Genomic DNA, 27,310 nt, shown 5'->3' with positions numbered 1-27,310 from the left:
AGAGAGAGAGACACTGGGCGGGCGAGAGAGAGAGACACTGGGCGGGCGAGAGAGAGAGAGAGAGAGAGAGACACTGGGCGGGCGAGAGAGAGAGAGAGAGAGACACTGGGCGGGCGAGAGAGAGAGAGAGACACTGGGCGGGCGAGAGAGAGAGAGAGACACTGGGCGGGCGAGAGAGAGAGAGAGACACTGGGCGGGCGAGAGAGAGAGAGAGACACTGGGCGGGCGAGAGAGAGAGAGAGACACTGGCGGGCGAGAGAGAGAGAGAGAGACACTGGGCGGGCGAGAGAGAGAGAGAGAGAGAGAGAGACAGAGAGAGACTGGGCGGGCGAGAGAGAGAGAGAGAGAGAGAGAGAGAGAGAGAGAGAGACTGGGCGGGCGAGAGAGAGAGAGAGAGAGAGAGAGAGAGAGAGACACTGGGCGGGCGAGAGTGAGAGAGAGACACTGGGCGGGCGAGAGAGAGAGAGAGAGAGAGAGAGAGAGAGAGAGAGAGAGAGACACTGGGCGGGCGAGAGAGAGAGAGAGACACTGGGCGGGCGAGAGAGAGAGAGAGACACTGGGCGGGCGAGAGAGAGAGAGAGACACTGGGCGGGCGAGAGAGAGAGAGAGACACTGGGCGGGCGAGAGAGAGAGAGAGAGAGAGAGAGAGAGAGAGAGAGAGAGAGAGGGGGGGGGGAGACAGACGCTGGGCGGGCGAGAGAGAGAGAGAGAGACACTGGGCGGGCGAGAGAGAGAGAGAGACACTGGGCGGGCGAGAGAGAGAGAGAGAGAGAGAGAGAGAGAGAGAGAGAGAGAGAGACACTGAGCGGGCGAGAGAGAGAGAGAGACACTGGGCGGGCGAGAGAGAGAGAGAGACACTGGGCGGGCGAGAGAGAGAGAGAGACACTGGGCGGGCGAGAGAGAGAGAGAGACACTGGGCGGGCGAGAGAGAGAGAGAGACACTGGGCGGGCGAGAGAGAGAGAGAGACACTGGGCGGGCGAGAGTGAGAGAGAGACACTGGGCGGGCGAGAGTGAGAGAGAGACACTGGGCGGGCGAGAGAGAGAGAGAGACACTGGGCGGGCGAGAGAGAGAGAGAGACACTGGGCGGGCGAGAGAGAGAGAGAGACACTGGGCGGGCGAGAGAGAGAGAGAGACACTGGGCGGGCGAGAGAGAGAGAGAGACACTGGGCGGGCGAGAGAGAGAGAGAGACACTGGGCGGGCGAGAGAGAGAGAGAGAGAGAGAGAGAGAGAGAGAGAGAGAGAGAGAGACAGACAGACACTGGGCGGGCGAGAGAGAGAGAGAGAGAGACTGGGCGGGCGAGAGAGAGAGAGAGAGAGAGAGACACACTGGGCGGGCAAGAGTAAGAGAGAGACACTGGGCGGGCGAGAGAGAGAGAGAGAGAGAGACACTGGGCGGGCGAGAGAGAGAGAGAGACACTGGGCGGGCGAGAGAGAGAGAGAGACACTGGGCGGGCGAGAGAGAGAGAGAGACACTGGGCGGGCGAGAGAGAGAGAGAGACACTGGGCGGGCGAGAGAGAGAGAGAGACACTGGGCGGGCGAGAGAGAGAGAGAGACACTGGGCGGGCGAGAGAGAGAGAGAGAGAGAGAGAGAGAGAGAGAGAGAGAGAGAGACTGGGCGGGCGAGAGAGAGAGAGAGAGAGAGAGAGAGAGAGAGAGACACTGGGCGGGCGAGAGTGAGAGAGAGACACTGGGCGGGCGAGAGAGAGAGAGAGAGAGAGAGAGAGAGAGAGAGAGAGAGAGAGACACTGGGCGGGCGAGAGAGAGAGAGAGACACTGGGCGGGCGAGAGAGAGAGAGAGACACTGGGCGGGCGAGAGAGAGAGAGAGACACTGGGCGGGCGAGAGAGAGAGAGAGACACTGGGCGGGCGAGAGAGAGAGAGAGAGAGAGAGAGAGAGAGAGAGAGAGAGGGGGGGGGGAGACAGACGCTGGGCGGGCGAGAGAGAGAGAGAGAGACACTGGGCGGGCGAGAGAGAGAGAGAGACACTGGGCGGGCGAGAGAGCGAGAGAGACGGCGCGAGAGCGAGAGAGACGGCGCGAGAGCGAGAGAGACGGCGCGAGAGCGAGAGAGACGGCGCGAGAGCGAGAGAGACGGCGCGAGAGCGAGAGAGACGGCGCGAGAGCGAGTGAGAGAGCGCGCGAGAGCGTGAGACTGGGCGAGACCGAGACTGGGCGAGAGAGAGAGAGAGCGAGGGCGAGGGCGAGAGAGAGAGAGGGCGAGGGCGAGGGCGAGGGCGAGAGAGGGCAAGGGCGAGAGAGAGAGAGGGCGAGAGAGAGAGGGCGAGGGCGAGAGACAGCGGGGGCGAGGGCGAGAGAGAGCGGGGGCGAGGGCGGGGGTGAGGGCGGCCAGGGCACAGGCGCCCAGGGCGCGGGCAGCCGGGGTGAGGGTGGCCGGGGCACGGGCGAGGGCGGCTGGGGCGCGGGCCAGAGAGCGGGCGAGGAAAAAAAGTGTCAGAGAACAAGAGCAAGAGCTTGAACTTCAGCAATTTCAACTTAGGAAAGTCAGCTTAAAAAGGATGGTGATCTGGAATGAAGGTAAGCTGAATGGGGAGGAGAGGGAGGGTGAGCAAACCCACTGTCGTCAAAGACCTAGTGAGAAACTGCTTAAATATGTCCTAGCATTGTCTAATTTTGGTTAGAAGAATGTGGAACCCTTTTCCATCTTATTTAAAAAGGTGGCTAAACAAATGTGGTGGACAGTGACAATATGGGTTTTGTTGATCCAAACACAGCTTGTAGGTAGATCTCGCGAGATATTCATTTCACTATCAGAAGAGGTACCTGGGCGTATGAGGAGGTGAAGAAAGCCATCTTAAGTGCATATGAACTTGTGCCACAAACTTATAGACAATGTTTCAGGAGTTTAATGAAGGATGGGTTGGACCGAAGGGTCTGTTTCCATGCTGTACATCTCTATGACCCTGATCAAACATGCATTGAGTTTGAAAGGATCAAACAATGCAGTTACAAAGACTGATGCATATCAGATTGCACATTTGGAAGACTGCACTAAAAAAGTAGGATAAGCAACTTTTATTTTTAAGTTGGACTTGGTCAGAGGATACTGGCAGGTGCCTTTATCAGAAAGAGCGAAGGCAATTTTGACTTTCATAATGCCAAATGTACTGTATCCGTCTAAAGTCATGCCATTTGGTATGAAAAATGCGTCAGTCACATTTCAGGGGCTAATTATTAAGACCATTGTCAGACTACCCAACTGTGTCGCGAAATAGATTAGATTACATTACATTACAGTGTGGAAACAGGGCCGTTGGCCCAACAAGTCCACACTGCCCCGCCGAAGCACAGCCCACCCATTCCCCTACATTTACCCTTACCTAACACTACGGGCAATTTAGCATGGTCAATTCACCTGACCTGCACATCTTTGGACTGTGGGAGGAAACCGGAGCACCCGGAGGAATAGATGACCTGGTGATTTTTAGTTACACGTGAAAGGAACATTTGCAACATTTATCAGACTCGTTTGATTGAGTTCGGAAGGCAGGCTTTAGTGATAAATCTGGCTAAAAGTGAATTTGTCAGAGCATAAGTCACATCCCTGGCGGTGTTATTGGACATGGACAAATGGCCCCATGGGATGCAAAGACAAAGGTGATTGGGGAGTTTCCCATATCGTCAAAAAGTGCAACACCAAGGTTCCTGGGATTGAGTGGATTTTATTGAGAATTCATGCCAAATTTTAGCAGTGAGCTGCTCCACTCACTGAACTGCTACAGAAAGGGAAGAGGTTTCAGTGGACAACGAACTATCGGAAGAGTGTTTGACAGCCTGAAAGCTGTGTTAACCACTGCCCCAATAATAGCCACACATAATTATACAAAGCCATTCAAGGTGGCTATCGATGCAAGTGAGGTGGGTGTCAGTGCTGTGCTCTAGCAGGACAATGATGAGAAGATGAAAAGATATATTGGGTATGTATACAGGAAATTGAATATTCATCAGCAGAAATATTCTACAGTTGGGGAGGAAACTTTGAGCTTGGTGCTGGCGTTACAACATTTCAATATTTACATTAACAGTAATGTATCTGAGACAATCATATATACTGATCATAACCTATTGAGGTTTTTAGAGAAATTTAAGGATAAAAATGGCAGATTGCTTAGGTGAAGCCTGTTATTACAACCACTCAGTTTGAAAATTGTACATGTGGCAAGTCGAGAAAATGTGATTGCTGATACATTGTCATGGCTTGAACGAGAAACGGAGGCATTCGTTGACAGGAGTAACGTAGAAAATTGTGCACGTTTATAATCAACGTACTGTGTATGTGTGTTACAGAGTACCAACAGTTTACAGTTAAGGAGTTTTAAATGAAGTTATCTTTGCAAGCTGACTCTTTTTTTAAAAAAAAAGGTGTGATGAAGCTGCTCCTTTAACAAGGTTATGTTATCCTTGGATTATTTTTCAAGAGAGGTCATAAAAGACACAGACTTCAATAAGTTTAAGTTGATGGGTTTAAGGGCCAGTTTGATTATAGCTAATAGATACTGCCTCATGCAAAAGCCTTTTGCAAGTCTTTAAAAGAAACACTTGTACCATGAGAGGAGAATGGCTAGTTCTCCCAGCTCAGCTTGGTTTGGTTTTAGCTTCATAGTGCTGAAAAGCTGCTCGACCAGACCTACTTCTGGTCCGAATACAAATGTCAACACAACTATGTTCCTCTCTATTGTGGGAGATATTCTGTTCTCTTGGAGAGCTTGAATGTTTGCATACATCTTGATGATTGAATTGTTAACTTTACTGTTAACCTTCAAGTTCATCCAGTGTTTGACTCAACTGATCTACGTGCTAAATTTTGTTTCACTGCAATACTAAATGCTGCACTTGTAGCTGACTGTTGCTGGTGCACTTTCTGAAATTAATTCAGAAGATATCTATCGCAGATATACAGCCAGCTGTTTAATTTTACTGACTTTGAAGTGAAAGACTCACTTGGCTGCCTAACTGAAAGCATAGAGAATGCAATATCATACTACTTTTAGTACTGAAGTATCATCACAGAGGTTACAAGCTGAAAGCTACCAGATAATTGTGAATTCTAAAAACTTTGATAACTTGTTGACTGGCAGCAGAGAAAAACAGCCATGAAAACCTTTAGAGGGTAATCAAATTCATTTAGTTCATTAAGTCTGTTGAGAGGAATCTACATGTGACTTCAATTACACACCATTCAATTTACTCAGGTAAAGTAGCAATAGACAATAAATGCTCCCTTACTGTTATTTCCCATATGGCAACATATAAAAAAATAAGTTGTAGAAATTAATGAATTCTTAGTACTTCTGCAGAAAGAGCATGTATGTTAATACCAGTTGAAGCATAACATCCATAACTTTTATGTTCAATTCCCCTTTTAACAAAAGGATGGTATTATGTTACCCTTAATTGCTTGCTGTACCTACATATTAACAATTTGTGACTCACGCACTAGAAGACCCAGATCCCTCTGCATCTCGGAACTTTGTTCAGTATTTAAATTTATTCTCTGCTTTTTAATTCTTCCTGCCAAAGTGAACAACTTCACATTTTCCCACGTTGTACTCCATCTGCCATACTTTCATCCACTCATTCAATCTATATTCATCTGTATCCTCCTTATGTCTTCCTCACAGCATAGCTTCCTACTAATCTGTGTGTCATCTACAAATTTAGCAATCCTGTCATTTCTCCCTTCATTAAGTCATTGAAAATTAATTGTAAAAACTGAGGCTCCACCACAGAACTGAGCCCTCCAGTCGCTTTATCGATATTAAATATATGTTTATCAAAAACATTCATTCAAATATAAGCTCCCTTTCTGCCAGCCAGCCTAGTTAGCCAATTTATTATCCATGCTCATATTACCATTATATCATGAGCTCCTATTTTATGTCACCACCTTTTATGCAGCACTTTGTCAAATGCTTTCTGTACTTCCAAGTACAGTCTGTCTACAAACACTGCTTTATTCATTCATGCTCTCAATCATGCCTGTTCTGCAAGTGCAATCTTGTAACAAGAATTTATACAGGAAACACTAATGAAGATGAAGTACAAAGATGCTTGACAAATTGGAAAAACAAGGGCAAAAACATTGAACCATAGTGGGAGAGAAGACCAATATCTTGAGTAAAGAAAACATGATATTAAGATACCTTTTATTCCAGATGAATGATGAAAATAGGTCAAAAGACTCCCTTAATTCTATTATCATCTTGAGATTTGAAATGGGACCAGTGTAACAAAGTATGATTTGCATTTTTGAGTGGTCAAGGGGGGGGGGGGGGATCAAATTCAATTAATTCACAGCTAAAAGGTATCTTACCTTTCCTCAAACGGTCGGCTGCAAAGCTGCCATTTTTGGACATTAAAAACCTTTTGCCAGCACACATCTAAAATCATTACACATCCTCATTTAACGCCTTTTTAAAAAGAATCAAATGCAATTGCTTGCATGAAGGACTGCACAAGTTGCCATAGCAATGGCACTCACTTGCCACACACAGCTCTAGACATTGAGACATATGCAATTTGTGTAATTAAATACCTTTACCAAAGCAAGCAACAATAGACATTGACTATCCCATTGATAAGACCTTCAAAACTATCAAACGTACTAGAAGTTTTATTCATATTTTACAATTATGCAAAAGAAAACAATGGCATTTGTGCAAATACACTTGCAGTGGAAGCTGTTCTGAGCATGTTCATTCGGTTGGTTCCTGGGATTAGGAAAGGTTAAGTAGGTTTAACATGTACTCATTGAGCTCTAATTGTGTAGAAACAAAATTCTGATGGAGCTTGAGAGACTGGATCACGATGGGGTAATCTCCCTTTAGAATCAGGTGCATAGTTTCAAAATAAAAAACATCCCCATTAAAGCTTAAAATGAGAAGAAATTATTTCATCTCAGTATTGGTACTCTTTGGAATTTTGTTCCCTTGAGCCAAGTGGGCTCGATCATTGAATACATTTGAGATAGAGTTAGGCTTTAATCGAAAAATCAATCTAGCATTCTGAAGGCATTAAAGTGGACTGAAGGCCTGAATAAGATCACCCTAACGGAAGAAGCAGTCTTAAGGAGTTTAGGACAGCAATTTGTTTTTGCCTCAACCCTTAGAGAACAACTAAGCTCTCAAAGCTAACTGTCTTGGCTCATAATTGCAAAAACTCTTGGTTATATAACAGTCTAAATTTGTTTGAATGTTGAGAGGAGTTTGTCAGTCTTCATAAGTAGGACAATGTGAAGGTGACAGTACCACAAAAGTACCATGCTAAGGGCAACTTTTTAGAATATTTTTCAGACAATTGCAGATTATTCACGCATATTGACATTTCCTGAGCTTCCTCAGTGACTCAGCATGTGCTGTGAAGGCGAATCCCAGATACAAAAGATGCCATACTTGATTTATGGCTTGTGTTCACTGACCTACATTGGCTCCCAGTCCAGCAGTACCTTAATTTTAAATTTTTTATCCCTGTGTTCAAAACTCACAATGCCCCCTGCCCCCTCCATGTCTCCACCCTCAGATTAAACCATCACCATTTGACTCTCTCAATGAGAGTTCATAGTTGCTTACATGCAGCTAGAATTTGTATCTGTAATAAATGACGATTATTGTTAAGTACAGAATCTGGACCATATTTTGAGAGACTTTGTTTTTTATAAAAAGGTAAATTGGTGAATTCTGCGTACTCTGATAAAACCTTTAAGCTTTTTGACTTTTGTGACAAATCCAGGAAAGTGGGGCTTGATTACGAGATTACTCCCCCAGTGAGGAGTGACATGAGCATTAGACAAACTGGCCTTTAGTTTGAATTTTAATTTTCTTGAGCAGAGATTATAGAGTTTTCTAATGTGCTGACACATTTTCAGAATAAAAAGGTAATTTCGGAAGCCTATAATCAATGCTTCCACCATCCCTGTTGCCACTTCTTTGAAGACCAGAGGATGCAGAATTTGTCAGCCTTTAATCCCATTAGTTTCTGCAATATATTTTTTCCAATAATCATTTTACATTTATTTTGCTGATATTTTCTACAATTAACAGGATATTTTTATTGTCCAATGTGATAACAGATACAAAATACTTGTTCAAAGTCTCTGCCTTTTCCTTATTTTCCATTATTAATTCTCCCATCTTGGAGAAGACCAATGTTCCCCTTTTATTTTCCATTCCTACAGAAGCATTTACTATCTGCTTTCATATTTCTTATGCATTTTCTCTCATCTTCCAATTACTTCCATTTCCTTAGTCATCCTTTGTTAGTTTCTCAAAATATCTCAAACTTCTGACTCACTGCTAATTTTCACAGTATTTCCTTTCTATCTGATACCATCTTAACTTTCTTAGGCTAAGAAGGATGCTCCATCTGTGCCTCTTTCTCAATGGAAAGATTTTTTTGAGCACTATGAATTATCCCTTTAAATGCCAGCCACCACGTCTCCACTGTTTTACCATTTAATCTATTTTCCCAGTCCACTTAAACATTGTCTTCATTCACTTGCGAATGTCTTTAAGACATTAGCTCCAGATTCATGTTTCTTTCCCTCAAATTGGATGTGACTTCCACTATTTTATCACAGAAAAGGATCCTCTAAATAAGAGCAATGAAGTCACCAATTAATCCTGTTGCAGTACACGTTATCAGGTCTAATATTTTAGACTAATGCTTGGTTGGTTACATTGCTCAAAAGAAACCGTCCTGCATGAAATGCACAAACTCATCCTCCAGGCTACCAACTCAAATTATTTGACGAATCCATATAAAAATTAAAATCACCCACGGTTATTACAGTACTTTTCCCAAAAGCCCTACATTTATGAATTTATACTTAGCCTTTCAATGTAGCTGCTTTATAAGACCTTTTCCCCTGATGACCTTATACCTCTTTTTTTAAAATCTCCACTCAAACTAATTCTACATCTTGGATCAAGATCATGACTGCACTGATCTCATTATTTATAGAGCTATCCCACCTCCTTCAGTTTTCTTTCTGGCTTTCTGAAATGTCAAACACCATAGAATATTCAGGCTAGCCTTGGTCATCTTGGACCACATCTCTTTAACTGTCATTATATTGTACAGATTAAACTTAAATTTATACCACCAAATATGGTAAGAATGCAGCGAGCTTCAAATAGAATTTTTAATTCTTTTGATTCTATCATTTTTCCTTCTCTGATCTTATTTGCTAGTGTACTCTTATTTTTCCTGTCACACACTGGTTATCATTGCATGTATTGATACTTAGCTTTGTGCTTTCTCAGAGTTCCCTTGGTGTATTCTCTTATTCCAGTATTTACTTTATAACTTGCTCTACAACCTAGATATACAATTCACCATGACACCAGTCACAGTATTGTTCAAGTGAACACTCAACAGTACAAATTCCATTTTCCCAGTACTGTTGCTGTTGCCCCATGAATCAAAAAATATTCCTCCTACACCATTTTTTGCGTCATGCATTTAACTCTGATCGTGTTTCTTATATCAAATTTACTCATATTTAGGTGTAGTCTAGGGTTGTTACATTGTTGTTCTTCCTTTCATTAAGTTCCAATATGTTTTTATCTCTTTGGAATGATTCATTTATTGTCACATACAAATTTTACAGTGAATAGTACAGTAAAATAGTGAAAAGCTTCAAACAGTCGCCACAATTCAACATTATTTTGAACAATTTAAGAGTGAGGATAAAAGATATAACCAAAACAGAGTCCTATGCCCAGATCAGACTCATCAATACCTGTGCCACCATCCATCCTCCACTGCCTCACCACTCCCTGTGCCCAATCCATCAATGTAGGAGTCACCACTCTTTAGGCAGCATCTCTCTACCACTGTGCTCACCTCGCCCATGCCACCAAAGCTGGGTCCCATGCTGAACCCCATAATGTGGCGTAATTACACCAGGAGTCCCAGCTTAGGCTACCCCACTGCTGCTGCAGCAGCCACCACCTCAGCAATGCCAGGAGTCCCTGGTCTGTGCCTACTGCAACCATGAGCCCCCTGGCTCCACTGCCAGACCAGGTTATCACCAAGAGTTCCAATCCAATCATCCTCTTCCAAGATGTTGCCTTGCTGGCGCCATCTTGAAGACTTCGCTATTGTTGGATGAGCTTTGTCACCATCAGCCTCAAAAATACCAAGAGGACACCCCTGCTGCTGCTGCCACTGCTGCCACCAGGTACCGTGAGGAGCTACATCCACCACCAGCTCCAACTGCTGTTAGGAACTGCCATGCCACGCACGGCCAGTTTAGTTGCCCCATCGATTTCACTGACTAACCCACCACAAAAGGCTCCAAAAGAAAAATAAAGGAAAAGAGAAGTAAAAGGAAAGAAAATAAAATAACAAAAGCATGCAGGAGCAGGTGAGCCCCAGGCAAGAGCCCACAAGCAGCCATGGTAAATATGCAGAGGAACCTTTTTACTTATCTAAATGCATCGTTGGTGCCTATCAATCAACAGATGGATCCTTCACCTCCTATTTCCAAGTTTCTCTATAACTGCAATGAGATGCTTTTAAACTGTAGCACCAGGTGGGCAATACATCCTTTGGGACTTTTGCTCTTAGCTGCAGAGTTCATAACTTCATTTATTTTTTAATCAATGCAAGGAAGTACAGCACAGAACATTTAAATGAGCTTTTCCCCTAAACCATTTACCTTCAAGAACTATATCCAAATCATTTTTCAAAATGTTCAATGCAGCAATCACTTTCAGTGGCAGAAAATTCCACAGGTTTACCACTCTCTGGGTGAAGAAATTTTTCATGAGTCCAAAATGGTTTACCCCATATCTGTAAAATGTGACCTCCTAGTTTTAGGCTTCCTGTTCATTGGGAATATTCTTCCTATGCTTATCTTGTCTGGTTTTGTCAAAACTTTATAAATTTGTTGAGGAGATTCCCTCATTCTTCTGAACTCTCGTGAACAGAGTCCTAACCAAATCAGTCTCTCCTCATATTATCCTGCCATCTCAGGAATCAGTTTGGTAAATCTTTGTTGCTCTCCCTCCTTTGCCGAACATCTTTCCTCCAATAAGGAAACTAAAACTGCACATGACACTCCAGATGTGGTCTCATTAGTGCCCTGTATAATTGCAGTGAGCCATCCTGCTCCTGTACTCAAACTCTCTGACTATAAAGGCCAACATACCGTTTTTGCCTACTTCACTACCTGCTAAACCTGCATGCTTACCTTCAGTGACTGGTGTACATGGAAACCCAGGTTTCGTCGCACCTCCTTCTTTCCTTTCCAACCTTTCACCATTCAGAAAATAATCTGCCTCCATGTTTTTGTTACCAAAATACATAATCTTACATTTTGTGCTTCATCGCTATGCATTTCCTACTTACTCAACTTGTCCAAATCATACTGAAGCAACTCTGCATCTTCCTCACAGCTCATCCTCCTAGCCACCTTTGTGCCACCTGTAAACTTGGAGATATTACATCTAGTTCCGTCATCTAAATCATTAATATATATTGTGAAAAGCTAGAGTCAGTGTATTGACCCCTGCGGTACTACACAAGTCACTGGCTGGTCATTGGAAAAAGACATGTTTATTCCTACTGTTTTCTTTCTGCCAATTAGCTGTCTATCCATGTCAGTACAATAACCCTAATCCATTTTAAATTTACATGCTCCTCTCTTGTGGGACCTTTTGAAAGTCTAAGTAAACTACATCCAATTGCAATAGTGTAGACAAAATGTGGAATAGTTATATCCTTGAAGAATTCCAGTAGACTTGATTAGATTAGATTAGATTAGATTACTTACAGTGTGGAAACAGGCCCTTCGGCCCAACAAGTCCACACCGACCCGCCGAAGCGCAACCCACCCATACCCCGACATCTACCCCTTACCTAACACTACGGGCAATTTAGCATGGCCAATTCACCTGACCTGCACATCTTTGGAGTGTGGGAGGAAACCGGAGCACCCGGAGGAAACCCACGCAGACACGGGGAGAATGTGCAAACTCCACACAGAGAGTCGCCCGAGGCGGGAATTGAACCCAGGTCTCTGGCGCTGTGAGGCAGCAGTGCTAACCACTGTGCCACCATGCCGCCCACATAATGCGGGGTAGCATTTATTGCCTTGCGGTCTGGATTCACGTGGAGGCCAGACCAGATAAGGACGACACTTTCCTTCCCTCAAGAGAATCAGATGGCATATTCCGAATTGTAGGTATTTATTGCATGCACATTCTACCATCGTGGTGGTGTGGTGGGAATCGAACCCGTCTGCCCAGATATTTCCTGCCTTTCTGCGTTAACAAGCCAGCGATAATACCACTAGGGTATAGCAAAAGCCAGACAAGCAGAATTTCCTTTCTCATATCCATGTTGCATCTGGCTGATCTGTCACAAAGATCAACAAAATTCTTTTGTTTCCGCCCCCCCCCCCTCCAATTGAATGATTCAGTCAGGCTAGGGTTGAAACAAATGCAGTTACATGTCATGCCTCTTTGGGGTAGTGCACAGAAAATCAAGCCCTGCTACTTCTTGAGTTGTCATAAAAGTTAAATGTATACAAAATTCCCCTAGTCACCACTATTTTTGGATGCAGATTAACAGGGAAGTATAGAAGCCTGGTCTATCCAACAAGAATGACCATTTATTACAAATAGATAGATTCTAGCTGTAGGTAAACAAGTATGAACTGCTGACAAAGAACTCCATCTCTCTCTCTCTCACACACACACACACACACACACACACACACACACACACACACACACACAAACAGTGTTGTGTGTGGAGGGAAAAATCTCGAAAGGCAGTTCATTGGTCTCTGTCCGCAGGGATTGCTGAAATGATCTTTTTTGCCCTGTCAGGACTCGCTGTTTGTTGATCTTGCTCTCTTTATAGCGGTTTTTCTATTCCTTGCAGGAGTGAACAACTAGTTTGCAAATTATGAGGTTTCTAACCTTTTCATTTAAAGTCACAGCTTACAGCAACTGGTGAGAGAAAATGAACTGACTTCCTTCAGGCTTTAGATTTTTTTTTAAAAACTACAAAGACAGAGCGAGCAGCATCTGACTATCCCTTTCACAAGCTATTCAGCTACCTGGGAGCTGATTGTAGTTTCTGGCAAGCAGAAAGACACATGCAACTGTGGGCAACTTCACATGCACTCTAATCCGGAAACGTACATGTGCACGATTCCACACTTGTGATGTTTCAATGTAAAATGTTGATGACATAGAAAATAGAAACATAGAAAATAGGTGCAGGAGTAATCCATTCGGCCTTTCGGGCCTGCACCACCATTCGATATGATCATGCAATCGCAATAATCCATTCGCATCCTCTCTCCATGCCTTTTGATCCCTTTATTTGCAAAGGCAATGTCCAGCTCCCTCTTAAATATATCTAATGAACTGGCCCCAAAAGCTTCCTGTGGGAGAGAGTTGCACAGATTCACAATAGTGTGAAGAAATTCTTCCTCATCTCAGTCCTGAATGGCTTACCTCTAATGCTTAGCTGTGATCCCTATTTCTGGGCTTCCCCAACATCGGGAACATTCTTCCCGGATCCAGCCTGTCCAGTCAATCAGAATTTTATGTTTCTATGATGTACTCCTTCATTCTTCTAAAGTCCAGCGAGTACAGGCCCAGTCGATCCAGTCTTTCCTCATATGTACCGGGAAATAGAGAAGGCATGTCAGAAAGGCAAGGTCACGGTGATCATGGGAGACTTCAATATGCAGGTGGACTGGGTAAATAATGTTGCTAGTGGATCCAAAGAAAGGGAATTCATGGAATGCTTACAGGATGGCTTTTTGGAACAGCTTGTCATGGAGCCCACAAGGGAGCAGGCTATTCTGGACCTAGTGCTTTGCAATGAACCAGACTTCATAAAAGGTCTTAAAGTAAGGGAACCCTTAGGAAACAGCGATCATAATATGGTAGAGTTCAGTCTGGAGTTTGAAAGAGAGAAGGCAAAATCGGATGTAATGGTGTTAGAGTTAAATAAAGGTAATTATGAGGGCACGAGAGAGGAACTGACAAAAATAGACTGGAAGCAGAGGCTTACAGGAAAGACAGTAGAGCAAAGATGGCAGGAGTTTGTGGATGAACCTGTACAGAGGTTCATCCCCAAGAAAAGAAAGATTATCCAGGGAGGGATTAGACAGCCATGGCTGACAAAGGAAGTCAGGAAATGTATTAAAGAAAAAGAGAGATCCTATAAAGTGGCCAAGAGCAGTGGGAAATCGGAAGATTGGGAAGGCTACAAAAACAAACAGAGGATAACAAAGAGAGTAATAAGAAAGGAGAGGATCAAATATGAAGGTAGGCTAGCCAATAATATTAGAAACGATAGTAAAAGTTTCTTTCAATACATAAGAAACAAACGACAGACAAAAGTAAACATTGGGCCACTTCAAACTGATGCTGGAAGCCTAGTGATGGGAGATAAGGAAACAGCAGGAGAACTTAACAAGTACTTTGCATCAGTTTTCACAGTGGAAGACAGGAGTGATATCCCAACAATTAAAGGGAGTCAGGGGGCTGAGTTGAGTATGGTTGTCATTACAAAAGAGATAGTGCTAGAAAAGCTAAAAAGACTTAAAATTGATAAATCTCCAGGCCCCGATGGGATACATCCTAGAGTTCTGAGAGCGCTGGCTGAGGAAATAGCGGAGGCATTGGTTGAGATCTTTCAAGAGTCACTGGAGTCACGGAAAGTCCCGGATGATTGGAAGATCACGGTTGTAACCCCATTGTTCAAGAAAGGATCGAGACAAAAGATGGAAAATTATAGGCCAATTAGCCTAACCTCGGTTGTTGGTAAAATTCTAGAATCCATCATTAAGGATGAGGTTTCTAAATTCTTGGAAGAGCAGAGTCTGATTAGAACAAGTCAACATGGATTTACTAAGGGGAGGTCATGCCTGACAAACCTGTTGGTATTCTTTGAAGAGGTGACAAGTAGGTTAGACCAGGGAAACCCAGTGGATGTGGTCTATCTAGACTTCCAAAAGGCCTTTGATAAGGTGCCACACGGGAGGCTGCTGAGCAAGGTGAGGGCCCATGGTGTTCCAGGTGAGCTACTGGGATGGATTGAGGATTGGCTGTCTGACAGAAGGCAGAGAGTTGGGATAAAAGGTTCTTTTTCAGAATGGCAGCCGGTGACGAGCAGTGTCCCGCAGGGTTCAGTGTTGGGGCCACAGCTGTTCGCATTATATATTAATGATCTGGATGAAGGGACTGGGGGCATTCTAGCGAAGTTTGCCGATGATACGAAGATAGGTGGACAGGCAGGTAGTACTGAGGAAGTGGGGAGGCTGCAGAAGGATCTAGACAGTTTGGGAGAGTGGTCCAGGAAATGGCTGATGGAATTCAACGTGAACAAATGCGAGGTCACGCACTTTGGCAAAAAGAATAAAAGCACAGACTACTTTCTAAACGGTGAGAAAATTCGTAAAGCCAAAGTACAAAGGGATCTGGGAGTGCTAGTCGAGGATTCTCTAAAGGTCAACATGCAGGTTGAGTCCGTGATTAAGAAAGCGAATGCAATGTTGTCACTTATCTCAAGAGGGTTGGAATATAAAAACACCATTGTGCTACTGAGACTTTATAAAGCTCTGGTTAGGCCCCATTTGGAGTACTGTGTCCAGTTTTGGTCCCCACACCTCAGGAAGGACAAACTGGGACTGGAACGTTTCCAGCGGAGATTCACACGGATGATCCCTGGAATGGTAGGTCTAACATATGAGGAACGGCTGAGGATCTTGGGATTGTATTCATTGGAGTTTAGAAGATTAAGGGGAGACTTAACAGAGACGTACAAGATAATAAATGGCTTGGAAAGGGTGGATGCTAGGAAATTGTTTCCGTTAGGTGAGGAGACTAGGACCCGTGGACACAGCCTTAGAATTAGAGGGGGTAAATTTAGAACAGAAATGCAGAGACATTTCTTCAGCCAGAGAGTGGTGGGCCTGTGGAATTCATTGCCACGGAGTGCAGTGGAGGCCGGGACGCTAACTGACTTCAAGGCAGAGATTGATAGATTCTTGTTGTCTCGGGGAATTAAGGGCTACGGGGAGAATGTGGGTAAGTGGAGTTGAAGTGCCCAGCAGCCATGATTGAATGGCGGAGTGGACTCGATGGGCCAAATGGCCTTACTTCCACTCCTATGTCTTATGGTCGGTCCTGCCAACCCAGGAATCAGTCTGGTGAACCTTTGCAGGACTCCCTCAGTAGCAAATATGTCCTTCCTCAGACTAGGTGGTCAAAACTACGCACAATACTCAAGGTGTGGCCTCAAGAAGACCCTATATACCTGAAAGATATCTTTACTCTAATACTCAAACCCTCTCACTATGAAGGACATGCCATTATAGCTTTCCTCACTGCGTGCTGCACCTGCATGCTGCACCTGCATGCCAGCCTTTAGCAACTGTTCCACCATGACATCTTGTTACACGGCACCTTTTGCCTCAACTACCAACTGCCTTCTTGTTTTTGCAACCAAAGTGGATTACCTCACATTTATCCATATTATATTTGCCAAGTATTTGCCCACTCAGCCAGCCTGTCCAAGTCACCCTGCATTCTTAGCATCCTCCGCACAACACACACTGCCACCCAGCTTAGTGTCATCTGCAAATCTGGAGATAAGGCATTCAATACCTTCGTCCAAACTCTTAATGTATATTGTGAGCAGCTGGGGTCCCAGCACTGAACCTAGAGTTGCCCAACCTGTTACTGCCTAACACTCTGAAAAAGACCCGTCTATTCCAACTCTCTGCTTCCAACAGTCTGCTCACCAGTTCTCTATCCATGTTGGTACATTACCCCTAATTCAACCTTCCTTAATAACCTCTTGTCAAAAGCCTTTTGAAAGCCCAGATAAACAACATCTATTAATTCACCATTCTCACTACTGGTCACATTCTCAAAAAAATTCCAAAAGATTTGTCAAGCCTGATTTTCCTTTGGTGAATCTATGCTGACTAGGACTGATTTAGGTCAACACTTTCCAAATGCTCAGTTATTACATCGTTAATAATTGACTCCAGCAGTTTCCCCAGCATGAATGCCAAGCTAGCCGGCCTATAATTTCCCATTTTTTTTGTTCCCTCCTTTTTCTTCAAAGGAAAAAGGGGGTTACAGTATCTATTCTCCAGTACATACAGAATGCTGGAAAATTATGACCAATGCATCCACTATTCCTAGGGCCACTACCTTAAGCACTCTAGGATGCAAAGAATCAGGCCCTGAGGACTTACCAGGTTTTAATCCCATCAATTTTCCCAATTATCATTTACTGACTAATATCATTTCCTTTAGTTCCTCCTTCATGCTTGATCCTCTGTCCTCTAGCATTTCCTGAAGGTTATCGGTGTCCTCTTCAGTGAAAACAGATTCAAAGCATTTGTTCAACTGGTCTGCCATAAGATGACATGATATGCAAAGGCCATAATTCACATATGTGGAGAATAAATGCAAATTTGAAATGGGCTTAGCATGGCGGAAGGGAAGAGAGAGAAAGGGAGCTACGACAGAATGAGGATAGGTTCCAGGGGAGAGAGTGAAGAGACAGGACTGGAAGGAAGAGAATAAGGTTGTCACTCCACAGATCAATCAGCTATAATTTTGTACAAAGTCCCTGATGTCAGTTCATCTGCAACTAAACCTCTCCATCTAGTTGAGTAAACAATGTAAACAGCACTTACAATAGGTCCTTTTGCCATTTCAGTCCTCAAATATAGTGGAAAAAAAACGTCTGGTTGGTACAAGCACCGAGGTAACTAGGCTGTGAACTGAACAACTGGCTACATGGAGACAATGCTACAAAATGGAACTTTTTAATGCAATTACTTTTCGAGAATCTGAACAATTTGCTCTCAAATTTCTGTGGATGCAGTTCAGCAACTAGCTGCAAATACTTTGGAAGTGACCAATGGTCAAATCAGGCAGAATGTTTCATCATGGCGTTTTATTCTTAGCTGAATAACATCCCTTATTCCCAGATCTACTTGAAAATGCACTTACTCATCTTTTTCCAACAGCTACTGAACTGCCTCAATGAATTTCGTTGGTAGGACAGAAGATATTTGTTTCTCCTCAATTCATTGCTGCAGTGTTATGTTGACCCACGCTTTATCACAATATCCTGCAGGTATTGCATATCTACTAACTCATGCTAGAACAAACAGGCAAGGTGAGGACACAAACAGCTCTGCTGTGATGCAATGCACTAATTCCAACGATTCATTAAAACATACTGTATAGGCTTAGACATGGAGAGCCAGTGGATTGGTGGACATAACATATCCGTGGTATCAAACTCTAGCAAGAAGTAGCCTCAGAACTGAAATCGGAATCTGATAGATGAATACAAAGAAAGAAAACAGAACAAGAAGCTTGTTGGCAAAACCTTTCACTAAACAGTGGCGGATTACATTTTTGTTTGTAAACTTCTCTTAATCTCTGAAAGGAGGGCTCATGGTATCTTATGATAGGCTGAGAGGGGTTGGCAATGAAAAATAAACTGGCTCAGTCTGTCACAATTATGTCACCTAGCACCTTTAACAAAGACAACACCACAACAGGAAGTGCCAGCACATCATCAAGCCTGACCTGCTGTCCTCGAGATTGTTAAAGGCAGACTAAGACTGAGCCTGAGGTGCATGCAGTATTTCCACTTAAACTGGCTGACAGAGCAAATTATACATTTGCTGCAATTCCTGGAGAGAGACCAGACCAGACGGCTGAACATCTGTGAAAAGGTAAAATGCAGAAGTGTACTATATTCTTGTTGATATTTTTTAAATTGGGAAGTTCCTCAAAATAGGTGTTTAAAACAAAAGATTTACATCATATAAGATTGGACCAGCCTCAAAATGTTACCCCTGTTTCTTGGTCTTCAGATGCTGCCTGACCTACTGAGTCCAGACAATCAAAACAGGCAAAGGGAAAAATGGTTTATTTTCACAATAATTTGAGAAAGGTCATGAGATATTGTAGTTCTAAAAGATTATAAAAAACAAGTTTACCACAAAGGGGAGAGATGGGGAATAAGGAAAAGAGGAGACAGCTTTCATGAATGTTTGCTTGAGTGCTGAGGTGATAAAGAATGTGCAACCCATGTAATTCAGGGTCCCAAGCCAGTCAAAAGCCCCAGTGGAGCTAAAGGAAGGATTTGAATGTAAACAATAGAAAGTTACAGCTGCTTCCTGATGATCGTGTTAACTATATTATTATTACCACTTACATTTTCAGATTAGAATGGTGCTGGAAAAGCACAGCAGTTCAGGCAGCATCCGAGCAGCAGTAAAATTGACATTTCGGGCAAAAGCCCTTCATCAGGAATACAGGCAGAGAGCCTGAAGGCGCTGCAGGAACTCTGCCTGTATTCCTGATGAAGGGCTTTTGCCCGAAACATCGATTTTACTGCTCCTCGGATGCTGCCTGAACTACTGTGCTTTTTCAGCACCACTCTAATCTAAACTCTGGTTTCCAGCATCTGCAGTCATTGTTTTTACCTTACATTTTCACAACTGTACATACGTAAATATGATGCAAAAGAAATAACAAAGGAACAAGTAAAAGTGTTGATGTCTAGTGAAATGTAGAGAACCCGGAAAGGTAAACATCCATTCTGTTTAGGTCATTGCCCTGATAGTTCACTGAAGAGCCAAATGAATCAAGACTGCTCCGGAGTTAGCTGCCAGCAACAAGTGGGGCACACTAATTGGCTTCAGTGCCACTGAGCTACTGACAGATAAAATAAGTCTGAATTTGTGCCCAGCTGATTGCTGCTGTAAAGTGGAACTGCACACACAAGACGGAGGTGGAGAAGACCACAGAGATGTTCGATAGGATAGAAATAGATAAAAAGGAGATACTAAATAAGACCATAAGACCATAAGACATAGGAGTGGAAGTAAGGCCATTCGGCCCATCGAGTCCACTCCGCCATTCAATCATGGCTGATGCGCATTTCAGCTCCACTTGCCAGCGTTCTCCCCGTAGCCCTTAATTCCTCTAGACAACAAGAACCTATCAATCTCGGCCTTGAAGACATTTAGCGTCCCGGCTTCCACTGCACTCCGTGGCAATGAATTCCACAGGCCCACCATTCTCTGGCTGAAGAAATGTCTCCGCATTTCCGTTCTGAAATGACCCCCTCTAATTCTAAGGCTGTGTCCACGGGTCCTAGTCTCCTCGCCTAACAGAAACAATTTTCTAGCATCCACCTTTTCAAAGCCATGTATTATTTTGTACGTCTCTATTAGATCTCCCCTTAATCTTCTAAACTCCAATGAATACAATTCCAGTATCCTCAGCCGTTCCTCATATGCTAGACCTGTCATTCCAGGGATCATCCGTGTGAATCTCCGCTGGACACGTTCCAGTGCCAGTATGTCCTTCCTGAGGTGTGGGGACCAAAACTGGACACAGTACTCCAAATGGGGCCTAACCAGAGCTTTATAAAGTCTTAGTAGTACATCTCTGCTTTTATATTCCAACCCTCTTGAGATAAGAGACAACATTGCATTCGCTTTCTTAATCACAGACTCAACCTGCATGTTTACCTTTAGAGAATCCTCGACTAGCACTCCCAGATCCCTTTGTGCTTTGGCTTTATTAAGTTTCTCACCATTTAGAAAGTAGTCCATTCCTATATTCTTTTTGCCAAAGTGCAAGACCTCGCACTTGCTCACGTTAAATTCCATCAGCCATTTCCTGGACCACTCTCCCAACCTGTCTAGATCCTTCTGTAGCCTCCCCACTTCCTCAGTACTACCTGCCTGTCTACCTAACTTTGTATCATCGGCAAACTTCGCTAGAATGCCCCCGGTTCCCTCATCCAAATCATTAATATATAATGCGAACAGCTGTGGCCCCAGCACCGAACCCTGCGGGACACCGCTCGTCACCGGCTGCCATTCTGAAAAAGAACCTTTTATCCCAACTCTCTGCCTTCTGTTAGATAGCCAATCCTCAATCCATCCCAGCAGCTCACCTCGAACACCATGGGCCCTCACCTTGCTCAGCAGTCTCCCGTGTGGCACCTTATCAAAGGCCTTTTGAAAGTCCAGATAGACCACATCCACTGGGTTCCCCTGGTCTAACCTACTTGTTACCTCTTCAAAAAATTCCAACAGGTTTGTCAGGCATGACCTCCCTTTACTAAATCCATGTTGACTTGTTCTAATCAGACTCTGCTCTTCCAAGAATTTAGAAACCTCATCCTTAATGATGGATTCTAGAATTTTACCAACAACCGAGGTTAAGCTGATTGGCCTATAATTTTCCATCTTTTGCCTTGATCCTTTCTTGAACAAGGGGGTTACTACAGCCATCTTCCAATCGTCCGGGACCTTTCCTGACTCCAGTGACTCTTGAAAGATCTCAACCAATGCCTCTGCTATTTCCTCAGCAACCTCTCTCAGAACTCTAGGGTGTATCCCATCGGGGCCAGGAGATTTATCAATTTTAAGACTTTTTAACTTTTCTAGCACTATCTCTTTCGTAATGGCAACCATACTCAACTCAGCCCCGTGACACCCTTTAATTTTTGGGATATTACTCCTGTCTTCCACTGTGAAAACTGACGCAAAGTACTTGTTAAGTTCTCCTGCTATTTCCTTATCTCCCATCACTAGGCTCCCTGCATCAGTTTGAAGTGGCCCAATGTCTACTTTTGCCTGTCGTTTGTTTCTTATGTACTGAAAGAAACTTTTACTATTATTTCTAATATTACTGGCTAGCCTACCTTCATATTTGATCCTCTCATTTCTTATTACACTCTTTGTTATCCTCTGTTTGCTTTTGTATCCTTCCCAATCTTCTGATTTCCCACTGTTCTTAGCCACTTTATAGGATCTCTCTTTTTCTTTAATACATTTCCTGACTTCCTTTGTCAGCCAAGGTTGTCTAATCCCTCCCCGGTTAATCTTTCTTTTCTTGGGAATGAACCTCTGTACAGTGTCCTCAATTATACCTACAAACTCCTGCCATTTTTGCTCTAGTGTCTTCCCGGTTAGCCTCTGCTTCCAGTCTATTTTAGTCAGTTCCTCTCTCATGCCCTCATAATTACCTTTATTCAACTGTAACACCATTACATCAGATTTCGCCTTCTCCCTTTCAAACTCCAGACTGAACTCTACCATATTATGATCGCTACTTCCTAAGGGTTCCCTTACTTTAAGATCTTTTATAGAGTCTGGTTCATTGCAAAGCACTAGGTCCAGAATAGCCTGCTCTCTTGTGGGCTCCATGACTAGCTGTTCCAAAAAGCCATCCTGTAAGCATTCCATGAATTCCCTTTCTTTAGATCCACTAGCAACATTATTTACCCAGTCCACCTGCATATTGAAGTCACCCATGATCAATGTAACCTTGCCTTTCTGACATGCCTTCTCTATTTCCCGGTACATGTTGCGTCCCTGGTCCTGACCACTGTTAGGAGGTCTGTACACAACTCCAATTATGGTTTTTTTGCCTTTGTGGTTCCTCAATTCCACCCAAACAGACTCCACATCATCCGACGCTATGTCATTCAATACCATAGATTTAATTTTGTTCTTAACTAACAAGGCAACCCCACCCCCTCTGCCCACCTCTCTGTCTTTTCGATAAGTCGAAAAACCATGGAGGTTTAACTGCCAGTTGGGATCATTCACAGCTAACAAGTCCTCCAGACGGCTCTTGTAGCACAGTGGTAATGTTGCTACGTCAGAGCTAGGAGTTCAAGTCCCACCTTGAAGGTATGTCATGACAACTCTCAACACTTTGATTTTAAATACCTACCTAGAATTGTAGACTGTGGTGGACCTCTAAAGTAAATTGTATCCCAGATTTAAATAAAAAAGGCACTCGGTGCTAGAAAGTGAAAAGAAAAATAAAGTCCTCCTGCCCAAATAGGATGCATCCCAGATTGTTGAGAAAAACAAGGTTTGATGCTGATCTGGATGAAGAGCGCAGATTAATCTTTGTGCACCTCCCTAACTGATTTACTAAGATTGAGGAGGATGTCAAGGCTTGAAAAGACTACAAAAGGTGATTTACTAAGATGATATCAGATATGAGAGCAGCGAGAGATCTAATAGAATTAGGCCTAATTATGAAGAGTTTTGATGGAGTAAATGGGGAGAAACAATTCTTGTGGCAGGTAAGTTGATAACGTGAACATGTAAAATAAATGGCAAATGCAACAGGGGAAATGGGGAGAAACCTTTATACAGAAAGGACTGTTATGATTTGAAAAGCACTCAAAGAATGGTGGAAACAAATTCAAATAGAAATCTTAAAGAACAATTGGTCGTGTTGGGAGAAAGATGGTTATGGAGTTTTTTATACCCATTAGTTGGGCCACAGCTGCTGTACCGTGTTCAGTTTTGGTCACCACACTCCTTGGTAATCATCTGATTGCACCAGAGGGGGTGCAGAACAGATTCACTAGGATGTTGGCTGGGCTGGATGATTCAGCTATGAGGAGAGACTACTAGTTGTGGTTGCTTTCCTTAAAGTAGGTAAGGCTGAAGAAGAGCAATCTGATTGAAGCATTCAAAGTTCTGCTGGTCATGGACAGGGTAGATGGGAAACAGCTTTTCTCCATAGTAAAGTGCTCAGTAATCATGGTGTACAGTTTTAAAGGTAAGAAGAAGGAGGTAGAGGAGATTTGAGGAAGGCAAAGTTTCACCCAGACGGCTGGGGGTATCTGAACCTCACAGGCAACAAAGGCAGGAATCCATGAGATATTTAAGAATTATCTAGAAGCAAACCACTTATGAGGCTCTGGGCCCAGTGCAAGGAATTGAAATTAGAATAGATTGATGTTTGATATGAGGACATTTGGGCCAGAGAGATCCTTTTCCGTGCTATTGAAACTCTATGACTATCTTGATGACCATGTGCCTCAGTTTAATTTACCCTAGGTTTCAATAATTAAGAGTGAAAATATAGATGTTTGGGGCTAATTGGACAGCTCTTTCAAAGAGGTGACTAGCACAATGATCCAGATGGCATCTTATACTGCATGATTCTAATATCAAACCTCCATGATGGGAGTTATATTCATAACCTCTAGAATTCTCCAAACTATTGGAATACTAATCCAATAACATAATCATTTCACAGTCAAAAACTCAAATACATAAACCCCTTGGCCACATTTACTGATATCAATTTGCTTTAGTAAAATCCTAAGAGTAGATGCATCATGGATTCTTGTATCATCACAGACATAGTCGTCAATAGTCAACTATTGTATTATGCTATCATTTAAGGATTTTTGTAATTGATTGATAAGTTAAGTTATTGATGATTGCTGCAGATATGATTAATCCTCTTGCCTAATGCATCAGATTGTGTAAACCAAATTCAACTCTCTGGTCACAGCTCTGGGCAAAACATCAAGTCTAAGCTTTTCATGCTTCTAAGCCTTCAACTGAAAAATTTAATTCAAAGACATGGAAAAGAATTCAACCAGTACCAAAGATTATTAAAAAATAAGCAAAGTTTTGAATGTTATATTGTTAGATCCATGAATTGTTAAAATAATGAGGTAATTTGAAGAAAAGAAAGCACATATAGAATCATAGGAGCTCAGCGACCAGATTTCCTAGTCACAAGGCATCCCTATCACAATTAAATAGCAACTACTATATGCTACATTTAACGTCCTCTTTACAATGTATGGAGGAACAGGTATTTACAATTAATTTGTAAAAATGCCCCCCGATACTGAATTTTACACACTATACACCATCAATATCTGGTACATTTAAAAATTGAAATCTGATGGGATCTATATCGTTCAGAATAATAGATCCAAGAAATGGGCTGAAGTGTTAGAATCTAATTTGAGTTCCAATGGTTTGGTGGCTAGAATCTGGTTTTGAGATTGAGGAGACAAAGAAGAAGAAAATGACAAAATAAATAAATAACTGAATTCTGTATTCCTAAATGTGTAAACTATATCCTCTCCAGCAATGAAATTAGACTGCCTGCTATGGGTTTTAAATAAATTCAGTCACTAAGAAAAGCAGGACGTAAACGAGATTCGATCTTTACCTACATTACAGCAATTTCTACACTTTAATAGTGCTTCACTGGCTTTAAAACACTTTGGGATGTCCTGAACGTGCTAGCTATTTCAATGCAACCTTCCTTTTGTTCTTTCTGTACAGTTCAATCTAATTACCAGAAAATTCTCAATATTTCAGCACAAGCAGGAATAAAATTGTTTACGGATCAATATCACCAAATCTGCAACAGAACTTGAGGAGAGCTACTCCGGAAATAAATTTATTTCAGCAACTCGCTATTGCTGCTCCCCTATATTTTAGATTTCAGCTTTGGATGATAATGTTTAAATAAAAATGTTTTCAAGTACTTTCACAGAAAGATGTATAATCTACCAGTGTACAATTCTTCCAGAAAATTCCAAAGTTACAGAAACAAAACAGAAAGCTGAAGGGGATTGGTGAGCTGACTTGCATGCACAGTTGCCTATTACTCATTTGCTATTCAGACAGTAACAGAGCCATTTAATATTCAGAACACAGTGGATGGCACGAACTGTAGTGAATGACGACAGAAGGAGAAAAACATCTGTTGTCACTAGACTTCACAGAAAAACAAAAAGATAAAATAAACTTGTGATCAAACTCACCAAGAAGGCAGCGGCGTTGGTGAGGCAATTTTACCCATATACATCTTAGGTTTTCACAAAAGGACATGATTTTTCCACCTGCCTGAGAGCTGAATGTAACACATCAAGTGCCATGTCGCAATAATTGTGTATTTAATAACTTAATGACACTACTATTTATCTTCAGCAAGCTCATGCAGACATTTGAATATTCGACCCTAGAAAAGCAAATATTTCAAAGAAATCACTTCTTAGTAGAGTGTGGTAATGTTTGGCCAGACCATAGAGCAAGGGCAATTTTTAAACTCAACAAATTTCTGTTTTGTAATGAACTAAGTGGTACAATTAGACTCAATATTCAAAAGGGAAATTAATATATGTCTGAAAAGGATGAATTTTTAACGTTACAGAGAAACAGTAGAGAGTGTAACTAATCAGATGACTCTTTCAAGGAGTTAAGACAGGAATATCTGTCTGTACTAGATGATTCTATAAATGCAAGGGTGATATTTTCAGAGGGTTCCCACAAATTTAAACCCATTGTTATATATTATTCCATTAAGCCCATTCCTTTCAATTCAAGCCCAGTATTTAAGACAAACACATTAAAAAGAGAAACCAAAATAAAATAATAAAGTACATATTGTATTGAGAATACTCTTTTGCATCATACATTTTTTGTTCTAAACCAAAGCACTTTCAAAGGCTCCTGGCAGTTAAACTGGATGTAATCCGTTATGCTCATATCAAGAATGGTCTTGGTCCTCTTGTAATGATTTTATACTGCATGCAAAAGAAACACTCAAGACTGAGAACCATTGCTGAGCACATTAAGGTAATTATACCAGCAGCTGAGGAACAGTGAACAATTCTAATCACATCAGGTGTAAAGCCATTAAAAGAAATATAAAGAAGGTCAAATATCCAGCCATGAACATCTCAAAACTACACGAAATCAATTAAATTTACAATTTGTTAAGAAAAAGGTAATATTGTGAGTAATCATTGGGCTCTCAGCTTTGGTCCGGGCAGGTAACCAGAGCTCTTGATAAAATGAACCTTGCATTGCCCATATATCTTCAAGACCAATGAACCTGAGAAGCTGACTGATTCATTCAAACATACTGCAACTTACCAGACCCCAAAGGAACTTGTTTTAACAAAATGAATTTTTTTTAAACAGATAAATGGCCTTTTGAATTAAATCCACTTTATCTATTTTATGATATCAGGTTTTTGGAAATTTTATTACAAGCCAAGGTTTTATGTAATATTTAAACTATTAATAAGTTTGTTTTTAAGTTGCTTTAGCCGGGACTAGCTATTTGCCATTTACTAAAAGTGACAGATGATTGTAAGTGCCTCATGCATTTTTCCCCACAAGACGTCAACACTGAACCAGAGACAAATATTCCAAGTACCTGCAAATTGTCTTAATTTCTCATGTCTTTCTGACTATCTTAAAATGTTAAAAATCAGACAATTACCTGTTGAAGGAGCGTCGCTCCGAAAGCTAGTGCGCTTCCAATTAAACCTGTTGGACTATAATCTGGTGTTGTGCGATTTTTAACTTTGTACACCCAAGTCCAACACCGGCATCTCCGAATCCTATCTTAAAATGAATACTCTTTCACTGACTCTTCAGTGAATGAGTCAGGTTACGATTAGGGTGTATT

At 42.5% G+C, this 27,310-nt stretch overlaps 1 protein-coding gene across 16 annotated transcripts in view; it reads right to left on the bottom strand.

Annotated features, from left to right (window-relative positions):
- LOC140477012 (uncharacterized) overlaps window positions 1-27,310 on the bottom strand; it is a 426,283-nt gene that overhangs the window by 106,737 nt on the left and 292,236 nt on the right. The gene's annotated exons all lie outside the window — the stretch shown is intronic.

This window comes from Chiloscyllium punctatum, chromosome 5, assembly GCF_047496795.1.
Source record: "Chiloscyllium punctatum isolate Juve2018m chromosome 5, sChiPun1.3, whole genome shotgun sequence".
NCBI lineage: Eukaryota > Metazoa > Chordata > Chondrichthyes > Orectolobiformes > Hemiscylliidae > Chiloscyllium > Chiloscyllium punctatum.
The sequence above is the reverse complement of the archived record's forward strand: the minus strand, read 5'-3'. Positions and strand labels throughout refer to the sequence as shown.